Here is a 13,036-nt window from a genome sequence, read left to right as displayed (position 1 = left end):
AGAGATGTTAGAAGAATGCTCTTGAGCTCCAGAAGTGGTCAAGAAAGCAGGTTTGAGGTGTGTTTCAATTGTGTGCATTACATTGCCTTTTATAGTGAAAAATTGTGCATAAGATCATCACAACTAAGTCTATCATTGCTCATGGATGATCAGCAGCTGTCCCTGAGTGTTAGGGGACATGTAGGGGGCGCCCATGCTGCCATAATTGCACCCAAAGTCGGTTAAAAGATCAAACAGTGAATCTGTGCATGTTTTCTGCATCTGGCACCTTGACACGGCCCGCATTAAGGATTAGGCTAGGCTCACGCGGGCCGCCTGAATCCTTATGTCAGGAACCGGATCTTCACATGGCTCGCGGCCCGCATAAGCTTCCTTGTTTCTCTAAGGCGGGCCGCCTGAGGCCTGTAATTCAAGATTTTCAAATCTTTTGCCATTATTAGCCTGACCTTTCGGTTTCGAAGGGGTAACTTTGCGATTTGGGCCTCGATTATTTACGAATAAGGGCCTCGTGACTTTTACCCGCGCCGTTAAGTCCCCAGTTAGTTTAATTACTATCCGAAAAACCTTATCTTTCATTGTTGACGCTTCTAACCCCTTGCATACGGAATTGATCATAACTTTCTTGTTTTAAAACGGAACTTCGCGAAATTTATATCGTATATTCTAGTGAGCGTAATTTACTGTTACAAAGCCTCAGGTATGTTAAAGGGTCACTCAGAGGTGTCACTTAAACATGTTGACACAATCAACCCCTGTAGTTTGTAATCTCTCACTTCCTTCCGCATTTCGTTCCGTACGATCCATGATTTATCCGTTTGAAGGTACGAGCATCATTTAGGGTTACTGTACAGTGTATTCATCCCTCGTTGACATTTTTAACCCTCGAATTACATACTTTCCATGTTTTATCAACTTTAGTCCTTTATTCTGTATTTAATACCACGTGTAAACTCAAGACACGTGTCAATACATTATTGGGCGCAAAATTTCGAGGTGTTACAACTTGAAGCAATCAGACTCTTTCTGGCCTTTGCTGTCAACCACAATATCAAGGTGTATCAAATGGATATAAAATGTGCATTCCTCTATGGTAAGATTCAGGAAGAGGTATATGTCTGTCAACCTCCAGGTTTTGAGGATCCATTTTATCCAGATCATGTCTACAAGCTAAACAAAGCTTTGTATGGCTTGAAACAAGCACCCAGAGCCTGGTATGAAACTCTTTCCACCTTTTTACTTTCCATTGGTTTCACCAGAGGCAGGATTGATAAAACACTGTTTTTAAAATGGAGAGGGAAGGATTTGATGATTGTCCAGATTTATGTGGATGACATCATTTTTGGAAGCACATGTAATAAAATGTGTGAAGAGTTCAGACAACTCATGACAGCTGAGTTTGAAATGAGTGCAATGGGTGAACTTCAGTGCTTTCTTGGTCTCCAAGTAAGGCAGCTGCAAAATGGAACTTTCATCCATCAAGGCAAATATGCCAAAGAGCTCTTAAAGAAATTTGATATGGATGATTGTAAGCCATGTAGTACACCCATTGCAACCAATAAATTGGTCATGTCTGAAGACAAGGATGATTTGGTTGATCAGACCTTATATAGAAGCATGATTGGGTCTTTATTGTACCTAACTGCATCTAGACCAGATATCATGTTTGCAACATGTGTCTGTGCAAGATCTCAATCAGCCCCTAGAAAGTCAAACCTTATTGCTGTAGAAAGGATATTCAGATACCTCAAAGGTGATACCAAGTGAGGTGCTCCCACACTTGGTATCTAGTATCCAGCTGATGGTAAAATTGAGCTTTCAGGTTTTTCAGATAGTGACTTTGCTGGATGTGATAAAACAAGGAAGTCCACTTCAGGAGGGTGCCAATTCCTAGGCAATTGCTTAGTGTCTTGGCAAAGCAAAAAGCAAGCAGCTGTTTCCACATCCACTGCTGAGGCAGAATACATAGTTGCTGCCAGCTATACAGCCCAACTGCTCTGGCTTCAGAATCAGTTACTGGATTTTGGTATCACTGCCTTGAAGACACCACTCATGTTGGACAGCCAGGCAGCAGAAAATATCATCAAAAATCCAGTTTCCCATTCAACCACTAAACATATCGACATCAGACATCACTTTGTGAGGGATTGCTATGAAAAAGGTTTGATTTCTCTGCATCATGTTCCAACTAAGGATCAGCTGGCAGATGTGCTAACCAAAGCATTAGACACATCTACCTTTGAAAGCTTGATCTCTAGAATTGGTATGCTCAACATGGAATAACAGGCAAAATCCTGTTTTTCTATGAATAAAAGCATCAAAATGTTTTCAGAAAATCAAAAATCCATCCTTAAAAATAGCTAAAAATGAATTTTTCATTATAATCCTAAAAGTCTGCCATAACCACTGATTGGGTTCAAAAGTCTGTGCTACTACAAAAGTCTGTCCACTGCTGCAAGTCATCCCCTGTTCTCATTTTTTTTTCTTGGTAACCACTGATGATCATAATCAGTGTTGCATCCACTGCTGAGCTATCTACTGATAGTGAAAAGCATCCACTGTCCTCCATTCCCATTGTAACTACTGCTTTCACCAGTTGTTTTCACAAAAAGTACTGTTCAAAAGTACCGTCCTTCACTTCACCAGGGGATGACATGCGGACAGTACTTAGTGGTCAGACGTTTTGTAACTGCTGCCACGTCAGCATTCACTCTTCCTCTATAAAACCCCCTTTCTACACCCAAACAAGGTTTCACTGTCGAATTGAATTCTCAAAAATTCTCTTCTCAAAGCAGTTTTCATCACATTTCTTCAAATCACTCTACAATCTCATCTTCGATCTTCATCTTCAAAATGACAAAATTGAAATCTTCCGTTTCAAAAGGTGCCTCTCAAAAGGCTACCTCCACCGACATCCCACACAAACCGTCTCACAATCTACTGGGTCTTCTCACAAAACCCGGCAATATCGATACATTTGATTCCATCCTCGATATTATCAATGCTTCAAAGTACAAAACTTTGTTGACCGCTGATGCACCAATTTACCTGCAAACTCAGAGAGAGTTTTGGAAAAATTGTATCCTTGAAAAACAAGGAAAAGATGTCATAGCCATTAACTCTTCTCTGCAGAAGAAAGCAGTCCGAATAACACCGCAATCCATATCTGAAGTCTTTCAACTCGATGATCTGCAAGGTAAAGACTCTTTCCCTAAAAACGAGTTAAAAATTGACTTCATTGAGAGAGGGTATGCAGACACAATGATGCGAAGGGATACCTTAGAAAAATGTTTCTTCCCTTCTGCAACCAGATTTTTATTTCATACCCTTCTCATGTGTGTTTCAAACAAAACCACTTCTTTTAATGAAATACCAGTGAAAATTCAAAACTTGGGGTATGCTATTTTACAAGGCGAAAATCTTAACTACTCCAAGGTAATTTTCAATGATTTGGTTAAAAATGTTGAATTGAAACAAAATCATTCTTACTGTTCCCAAGATTTTTAAGTTATTATTTTGAGAAAAAGTTCAGTAAGGATCATATTGCGGTAATAAACCAAGGTGACTCTTTTCAAATGAACAACTTAACTGCTGAAACTTTTTCAAGAATGTCAACACCTTGTAAAACACGAGCAGAGGTGCCTGAGCAGATTTTAGCAGCAAATACTGCTCCTCAGGTATCTGCTGCTGAGCCCACTGCTCAAGGTGATCAAGGCAGTCAAACAACTGTCTTGAAACCCACACCTAAAATCACCAAACAGCCACAGAAAAAGAAAAATCAAAAACCCACCAAACCCATCAAAAAGGCAACTCTGGAGGATGAGATACCAGAGCAACTGCCTGTGATTGCACAAAACTCACAACAAACCACTGCTGTTACTTCCTCACAGCAGTTGGTGGAAATATCTCCACCCATACCTGAAACTCCTCATGTCTCTTCACAAAAAGAACAGGTTGTACAAACAGGGTCACCACATCATGAGGCTTTGGAAGCATTCGTTTCCATCCTCCACAGCTGTCACACCCCGATCTCCACGTGTCACCGGTGGGCCCGGTGTGGGGTACAGTGACGTGGTTGGCATCGTCATAGACAAACAACACAATATAATAATGCACAGCGGAAGCAGAATAGATACATTTCAACTTTAATTAAATGTAATAATAACATCATAAGTAGTTGAAACGGATCCACAGGCGGATCAAATAAAAATCAGATAAAATTGTTCAACAGTTATTTGTCGTCCGAGCTTGCGAGACTATAGTGGACGCTCTTAGGAAACAGCCAGCCTAGTTCGTATAGTACCTGCACTTAACCTTTTGGGAAAATACGTCAGTTTACACTGGTAAATACAAATCGACTGACTCATTTTGAAAATGATTGAAAATTGATTTAAATGCACAAGGCATAAATATTTTTATTAACTTGGGATAATTATGCAATATAAACTTGTGAACGAATTACATGTTACTCGTACATTTGGTGGCCCGGGATCTGCTGTCCGGGCTAAAGATTAAATGACACACCACATTAAAGAGTTATACACGCCGGGTGTACGCCTACACCCCGTGCTCTGGTCGTGGCCATCTCGTAAGATAATGCCAAGGATATCCGGGACACGGTCAATAACCCCCCAAAGCCTAAAGTAAGAACAAGACTGTTTAAACGAGTCGCACAAACTATTCAAGACTGTACACCCATAGGGCGCAGGATTTATGCGCTCGATCAAGCGGTATTTTAAATACCGTACCCCAAGCCCGTATAGGGAAAATAAGTCAAAAATGTATTTACCTGAGCAAGTATAAGTCACAAATGATAAGTGTTGGTAGCTTTTACTGGGCCTCCTAATCTGGAACAAAGGTTTATAATTAACCTATTAGATTCCTAACGGGTCTTTTATTTAAGCCTAAGCTTTGACCGGTTAGTTTTAAGGATGATACGGTTTACGCACGATTAAGCGAAAGACCGGATAGAATGTGATTTAGACCCGACAAGTTTGAATACTTGTATAATATGGGTATACTAAATACATTCTGGATTTTGAGATAAAAATGATAACGTTTGACCCGTTTCGGTCAATTTACGCAAACTAGTTACGTAAAACGAACCGAACGCAAAAAGGGCGTTACGGGTAGCCAAAAGAGTCAAATGCAAGTTCCCTGAGATAATATGCTTTAAATATGATACAATATCAGTAAGTTATGTTCTATATTGCCCGGAATAATTTTAAACTCAATTTATGCCTTATAAGGGCATTTTGGTCATTTAAAAGATTATAAAAGAGTCAAATTAGAAATCTGAGTTTCGGGTCTGGTTTATACAGTAAATATACTTCATTTAACATGTTATAACAGTAGGGTATGACCCATATACCCAACTTAGCATTTAAAATCAAACTATGCACCGTAGGGGTATTTTAGTAATTTCACAAGGGCTAAAACTGCCAAAACTGGAAACCTGAGTTCATATACTTATACTTACTGTTATTATATGAAAATATGCTAATTACATCAGTAGGTATAAGTCTTATATGTTTAAAATGAGTATAACGCTTACTATGCGCTAAAAATGCTTAAAATGCGATTTAACGCCGTTTCCGGGTTTTCAAAATAAATCTGGGATTTTTATATTTCCAGAATACTTAAAATAATTTATTTAACATGTAAAATCAGTAGGAAAAGGTTTCGGGTCAAAAGAATGCATAAAACTCATTTTATGGCTTAAACGGTCAAAACCGACATAAACCGAAATAACTAAGCGATCTAAGATATGACCAGCCAAAAATTAAATAAAAACCATCAAAAATCCCAAAATATTATATAACATCAGTGGGTAAAAAGTTTTGTATCAAAACGTGGCCAGAAATGGGTTATACGCGAAATGCGCCGTTTATGTAACTTTAAGATATAGTTTTACGATATCGGCCATAACTCAAATTCTGGACCACCAACTGATCTCAAATTTTCGGTGCAAGTTTATAATTTAGAAATAAAGATTTCTACTCTTTCACTTTTCCAAAAATCACGTTTTATATCAAAAAGGGCAAAATAGTCAACTTTAAGCATAAATCGGAAACATGCAAATGAATCGGCTAAGTATAGACTCAAGCAACAAAATTCCAGAGAGTTTTACCAAAATAAAAATGGTCAAAAATACTTTCCAATACAGATCTCAAACATGCATGTACGAATCCGAATCGATAGTCTACGAAATAGTCGTTTTACAAGACTTTCGGTTCCGATTCGTATCTATACTAAAGATTTGTCGAGTTTATTATGATAAAACATATTCTTACATGTATTATAAGTTGTTTATGATGATCAAACAGATTGCATGTCCTTTACATTATCATTTAAGCTTATTTTTGCAAAAACCATTTCTGTTGACTTTTTAGAAACAAGTTTGACTCGACATTTAGCATGCATAAAGTGGGAATCAGAGAATACCCTTTTGAGGGTTTGTTTCCCACATAAATACCAACATATATGTGGTTTCAATTTGAGAAATGACTGAGTAAAACTCGTTTAATCAGAAAGTCAAAGTATAAGAACAACAGTTTGACTTTTAGCAATTAATCTATGCTAGAACGAATTATAGGATGATATAGAAGCTTACAAAGGTCCTATTGAAGCTTAGTAAGCCCTTAGAGGCTGCCTTGACGTTCAGAAATGCTCCAGAAGTCCTTGAGAGCTTTTGCAAATTTGGGAGTTCTTGTTTACAACACAAGTGTTTAGTAAAATGAGCTTTTGATCTGATTTAAGGAGAAATTCAGAGGTTGTGGGTAGCTCACTGTAGTCATAGGCATGCATGGATGTTTATTGGAGCTTAAGAGAGGTGAAAACAGCTGGAATGCACACAAATTCGGACCCAAATCGCTGCTGTTCGCGAAAACCGGAGCTGGGCGCTGGGTCGCGGCCCGCGTAAGGCCTCAGGCGGGCGCCTGGGGTCTGCAGTTCCAAACTTCGCCCATTTGTTGCAGTTTTGGTCCCTGTACTTCGGTTACGACGATTTGGTTATTTATCTTGACTCGTAAACCCTCGAATCTGGTTTTTAAGAACCTTGGGACATTTACCAACATGGTAATGTCCTCGGATAACTTTGCGCTCAACCGAAAAGCCATGAAATTCGACGTTGACGCTTTTAGTCCCTCAAGTACGGTTTTGGCCATAACTTTCTCATACGTTATCGAAACTTCACGAAATTTTTACCACATGTTCTAGTGAGTATATTTTAGCATTATAAAGCTTCGGGTCTGCCAAAAGTTCACTCAGAGGTATAAATTCAACATGTTGACACTTTTGGCCCCTATAGTTTGTAATTTCTCACTTTTGGGCATTTTCCGCTTCGTATGATCCATGAACCACCCGTTTAAGGTTATGAACATTATGTAGGGTTATCATAGAGTCCATTTATCCATTGTTGACACTTTGGACCCTTACGTTCCATAGTTTTCACTGTTTGTCACTTTTAGTCCTTCCAAAGTTTGTTTTCACATACCGGAACCTTATGACACGTGTCAAGACATTATTGGACGAAATTTTTCGAGGTGTTACAACAGCCCAATACCCGGGGTAATTCCGCTTTCTAAGCCTACCCTCACATCCCCATTTCCACCAAACACCAAACTACTGTTGGATGCAATTGATTTGAACCTAGCACAAACCAGTCCTTCTCAATCACCTGTTTATGAGAAAATACCTCAACAAGAGACTGGGCTTGATGTATCAATCTCTGCTAACCCACCAACACAACCTGAGGAGGTTACACCCCTTGAGTTACAAGTAACTCTTGGTGGTATTCCAAGCGAAGCAGCCACTACAAATGTTGAACCTACAGGTTTACACTTGGACAGTGGTTATATCAATAAGACTTCCTTGGAGGCAATTCCTTCTATAACACCTCTGTTATCTGAGTGAGTTTGTACTAACCACTGGTAACATCAAAAGATTATCAAGTGTTGAAGGAAGAAGACCCCAGTACCAAGAAAAAAGGGCATCAGTTGGTTATGTTTGGAGTACACTCCCTACCTCAACTTCTGATAAAACCACTGCTAGTGGGAAATCAGATGATCCCATTAAATTGGGTGATGGTTTAAAGTACCAAGAATTGACGGCACGTGTTGAAAAATTGGACACATCTGTTGCAGAAATTAAAGAAATGCTGCAACAGTTGTTAACAATTCAAAAGGTACCACCCACTGCTGTTCCATCTCAAACACCTGCTCCACCACCAGCAGATGTTACAAATGAGCTCTGGAACCTCTTTCAACCTTTTCTCCATCAACAATTTCAATTGGCCGAGCAACAACATGAAAAACATGTTCAAGAGCTCAAAAAGGCAATGGAATCTACGTTCCGGGATACAAATGATGACATCAAGGCTCTTAAGGCCCAATTGCAAACAACCACCGGCACTGCTCCTCCGACTGTACTTTATATTGATGACCTCCCTGCAGATAATGCCAAAAAGGGGGAGAAAATTAAGGAGTGGGTAAAGAAGGGGATTGATAATGGGCTGTATCTTGATACAACAACAGGTGAAATGCTCAGAGATATTCCTTTGCCAGATGGTAGTAAAAAGGTTGATGTTACCCGGAATGCACTTGATGATGCTGTCATAAGTGTAAAAAGGGATAGAATGGCAAAGGCCTTGTCAAGGTGGAATGAGGAGAAGAAAGCTTTCATGAAGCTGAATGCGCAGGGTTGTTCTGGTGAAAAGGATGATCAAAATCCGATTCCAAAAGGAAAGCTTACTAGAAAAGTAAGGAAACCCAAATCCACACCATCCAGCCTTTCAAAGCACTCTCCAAAAACACTGTCCAAAAGCCACCTACATCAAACCTCCACCCAAACAGTTGTTACAACAACTGCTCCCATTTAAACACACACCACTTCAACACACACCACCACCACTGCCTTACCATCACCATCTGTCCCTGTCCTAAAGTAGAAGACAGCAGATGACAAAACATCTGCTGTAATGACAACAGTGGTTGAAACACCAGTTGTTTCAACAGCTGTTAGTCAAACACAAACCACTGATCCACCTAAAACATCATCTGCCCTTCCTAAAATAAAAAGGAAAAGGGTTGTCATATCAGATGATGATTCTCCATCTCCACCACCAAAAGCTTCAAAATCCCAAGCACTTGTCACAGTTTCAAAACCCATTCCTTTTTCTTTAGCTCAACTATACAAACCCTTACCTCCTGCAGGTGTTCAATTTCCTCTTGAACTTGTAACAGTCAGAGAAGATATTAAGTCCTTCTACTATGAGGATGACCCTGCCAAAAGGAGTTTGCCATCGATTGAAGGATATCCCAGGCCAACCAATATTGAAGAATACTTGAAAATCAAGGCCAAGCAAGTAGAGGATATCTCAATCAAAAACAAATAAGGGAAATCTGATAGAGAGTATCAAGAAAACTATCAGTTTCTACTTACACAGGTCAAAGCTTTGGAACAGTTTGCAAATAATGTATGTCAGCAAATCTTAGAAAAGGCAGATGAGTCCTTGAGAAAAGACTACATTGAAAACATCATGACCTACAAGACATACAAGGGGGAGAAGCACATGTGCAGAAACTGGACTATTCCTGAGCTTGAAAAGGAAGTAGCCAGGATTCATGAAAGGATCAAAAATAAAGTCAAGCAGACTCCCCCAGAAAAATTCAAAAGGGTTGAAGCTGATAAAGCTTTAGAGCTGAAGAGAATGAAAGAGGAGCTGATAATTGCTGAATATGGGTCAAAGAACTCTGTGTCTAAGTGGGGAGAAGCGAGGGTCAGGGCCACCTACAAGAGTTTGGAAGAGCTAAGGAAGAAATATCCAAAAGCTCCACAAAAGCCTGACTACTCCAAAGCAGAGGTTTCGAAAGGATCATCAAAGCCACATCTCAAAAGAATCACTGCTCCTGCTGGTACTGCCATCTACAAAAGAAGGAGACAAAGCCAGTTAGGTTCTGAAACAGTTCAAGAAATTCTTACTGGAAAAGCCATTTTGCAAACGGGTGCGTTGGTAATGTTGAAAGAAGAATTTGAACTGGAAAAATCTGCACATACTGCTCAGCCAGTTATGAATAGGCCAGCCTCACCAAACTCCTCAACAAATAAAAATCTCCCAAGAAACCCATCTCGCCTAAAAATACAAGAGTGGAAAACTGACAAACAGAACCACGTATTGACTATGGTCAGGGCAGATGGCGAAGTGAAGAAATTTACAAGGGAACAAGCTCTTGGCCTAAGACTTGAAGATTTGCAGGATCTCCTTGATCTTCCACATAGCAGGGATGAAGATGATACAGATGCCTTAACCTTCGAACTACAATTCAAAGGGCAAATAAGGGAACTGTTGTTGAGGCAATAAAAATCTACAATAATGGAGAGTTTTGGCATTATCTGTTCCAGGGGGAGATTGATGGGATTGAACCCTACCAAAGGAACAGATAATAAAAGCCAAAACTGGATCACAACAGTAGATTCAAAATAAACAGATGTTTGGTTGCAAGTCTCTCCCCTTGAAAGTGGTTTCAACATCTGCTGACCTCCTATCCGCTGATCATGCAATCTGCTGACCTACAACTACTGACCAAGACAAAGTCTGATAGAAGAACTAAAGCTCTGCTGCTCAATCTACTGCCTTGGATCAAGCACTGCTGATCATGACAACATCTGCTGGGCTCACAGCAGTGGAAGGATGCAGCAGCAGTTTATATTTGGTTTATGCATTGTAATGTAATATCAGTAGTTAGCATAAGCAGTATTTGTATTGATCAGTTGTTAGAGTTTGTTAGGAGGTTAGATGTCACTTTCATGGTGACGTCAGCTTAGATGCTCAGAGGTTTGCAAGTGCCTATAAATAGAACAGTACTCTGTACTGTTCTGTTAAGCTCATTCACCATCTTCTTTCTGCACGAACAAACACTAAGCTCAGGCTGAGGGGGAGTTTGCATATCATTCACACATTGTAATCAGAGTTTAAAAATAAATTTAATCATTTGATTCAGTGTTAGAAAATGTATGATTGATAGCATTTCTTCTGTTTGATTGTGAAAAGTTTGGTTCCATTAAATTCCGATGCACTACTCTTTCATTTGTCCATCTAAATTCAAACACAAATCACAATCAATCCAAACTCAGATCCTAACACTTGGACGACCTCGGTATCTTACCAACACTATACTACGTCCATGATGGGTGCACTTGCCCATATGTATGTTTAGTGTTAGTGAATATCGTGTTTATAAATTTAAAACTTGGCTAAAAAGTGTAAAAAGGGCTTAAAATATACACCTAAAATATATACACACTGACACGCATCAAGTTTTTGGCGCCGTTGCCGGGGACACAAGGATTTTAAGAAAGTTAGGAATCAGCGGCCTAATCATTTTTTTATTTTATTTTTATTTTTTTTAGGATTTTCTTAATTTTTCAGTTTCTGCAGAGCTCAGCACGGGCCGTGCCTGGTCAGACATGGGCCGTGCCTAGCAGTGTCACTGGCAGTTTTTATTTTCCGAGTTACAGAGAGCTGAACACGGGGCCGTGTCGGTGCACCACGGGGCCGTGTCCAACTTTCCAGTAACAGGGATCCGGAAAACAATCGCTGTACCTCCGACCACGGGCCGTGTTCACTGACCACGGGGCCGAGGTGAACTTCCTGACCAACATTCTTTTCTGTTTTTATTGCAGGACTTGGAACCAGACACCACATCTGAACTTTCTACGTAGTGTATAAGCTCCAGTTCTAGTAGAGACATAAAGGAACCTCTAGAAGAACCCGAACGCTTTCTCAGAAAAAGATTTAAAGCTAAAAACCAAGAGAAGGTTTCGGGAGACCCACTTCCAATGGCGGACCAACGTACCCTCATGGATTACCTACGACCCACCGTGGGTAATCTCGGCGCCGCTATCAATGTACCGAATGTCGAAGCTAACAACTTCGAACTTCGGCCACATTTGATACAAATGCTTCAAAACTCCACAACCTTCCATGGGCTTGCGGACGACGATCCCCATCTACATATTACTAATTTCTTAGAAATATGTGATACCTTTCGGATCAATGGAGCATCAAATGACGCCATCCGCCTTCGAATGTTTCCATTTTCACTAAAAGACCAAGCAAAAGCTTGGCTCAAAGCCCTCCCAGTTGGTTCGGTCAACACCTGGGATGAACTAGCCCAAAAGTTTCTATATAAGTATTTCCCTCCCGCTAAAACGGCTAAATTAATGACTGAAATTAATACATATTCACAAGAGGATGGGGAATCCTTATATGAAACTTGGGAAAGGTTCAAGGAGTTATTGCGAAAGTGTCCTCATCACGGTCTTGCAGTATGGCAACAAGTATCCACTTTCTACAGTGGGTTGTTGCCACACACAAGACAAATACTTGACTCTAGCTCCGGGGGACTTTTAGGTAATCGCCGCCCACATGAAATATACAATCAAATTGAGGAAATTGCTCAAACCAATTTTCAGTGGCACACTCCCCGAGGCAATAAATCTATTGCCCCGGGCGCCCATAAGGTTGATGAAAGCACTTCTTTACAAGCCCAAATCGAGGCCCTTTCTTCAAAAATCAAAAAGTTAGAAATGACAAAAACTGTCTCGGTTATGGCTTGTGAAGGTTGTGGTGGGCCACATGAAAGTTGGAGTTGTATGAAAGAAACAGATGATCAACCCGAGTCGGTAAACTACATTGATAATAGACCTAGGCCGTCTGGTCCTCCAACGGGTACCTACAACCAAGGATGGCGTAACCACCCTAACCTTGGTTGGAGAGAACCCGGCAGTAGTAGCAACCAACAAAACCTAAACCAACGAACAAACTTTCAACAACCAAGAAATGAGTCACAAAATTTCCCTCAACAACAAGGTGGACGAGAAAGGCTTGAAGATACCGTATCTCGCCTCATCTCCGACACTGAAAAGAAAAACTCGGATCGATTTCAACAATTGGAATCGAATTTTAGAAATCAACAAGCTAGTATACAAAACATTGAAAAACAAATAAATCAATTAGCTCAAAATTTCTCTGAGAGAC

At 40.1% G+C, this 13,036-nt stretch overlaps 1 non-coding gene across 1 annotated transcript; it reads right to left on the bottom strand.

Moving 5' to 3' along the window:
• Positions 1-12,213: 12,213 nt before the first annotated feature.
• Positions 12,214-12,320, bottom strand: LOC118492608. The gene has a single exon (XR_004894614.1). It is a non-coding gene; the product is annotated as a small nucleolar RNA R71 (small nucleolar RNA).
• Between the last annotated feature and the right edge of the window lie 716 nt (positions 12,321-13,036).

This window comes from Helianthus annuus, chromosome 5 (genome assembly GCF_002127325.2).
Source record: "Helianthus annuus cultivar XRQ/B chromosome 5, HanXRQr2.0-SUNRISE, whole genome shotgun sequence".
In the NCBI taxonomy this organism is placed as follows: Eukaryota; Viridiplantae; Streptophyta; class Magnoliopsida; order Asterales; family Asteraceae; genus Helianthus; species Helianthus annuus.
The sequence above is the reverse complement of the archived record's forward strand: the minus strand, read 5'-3'. Positions and strand labels throughout refer to the sequence as shown.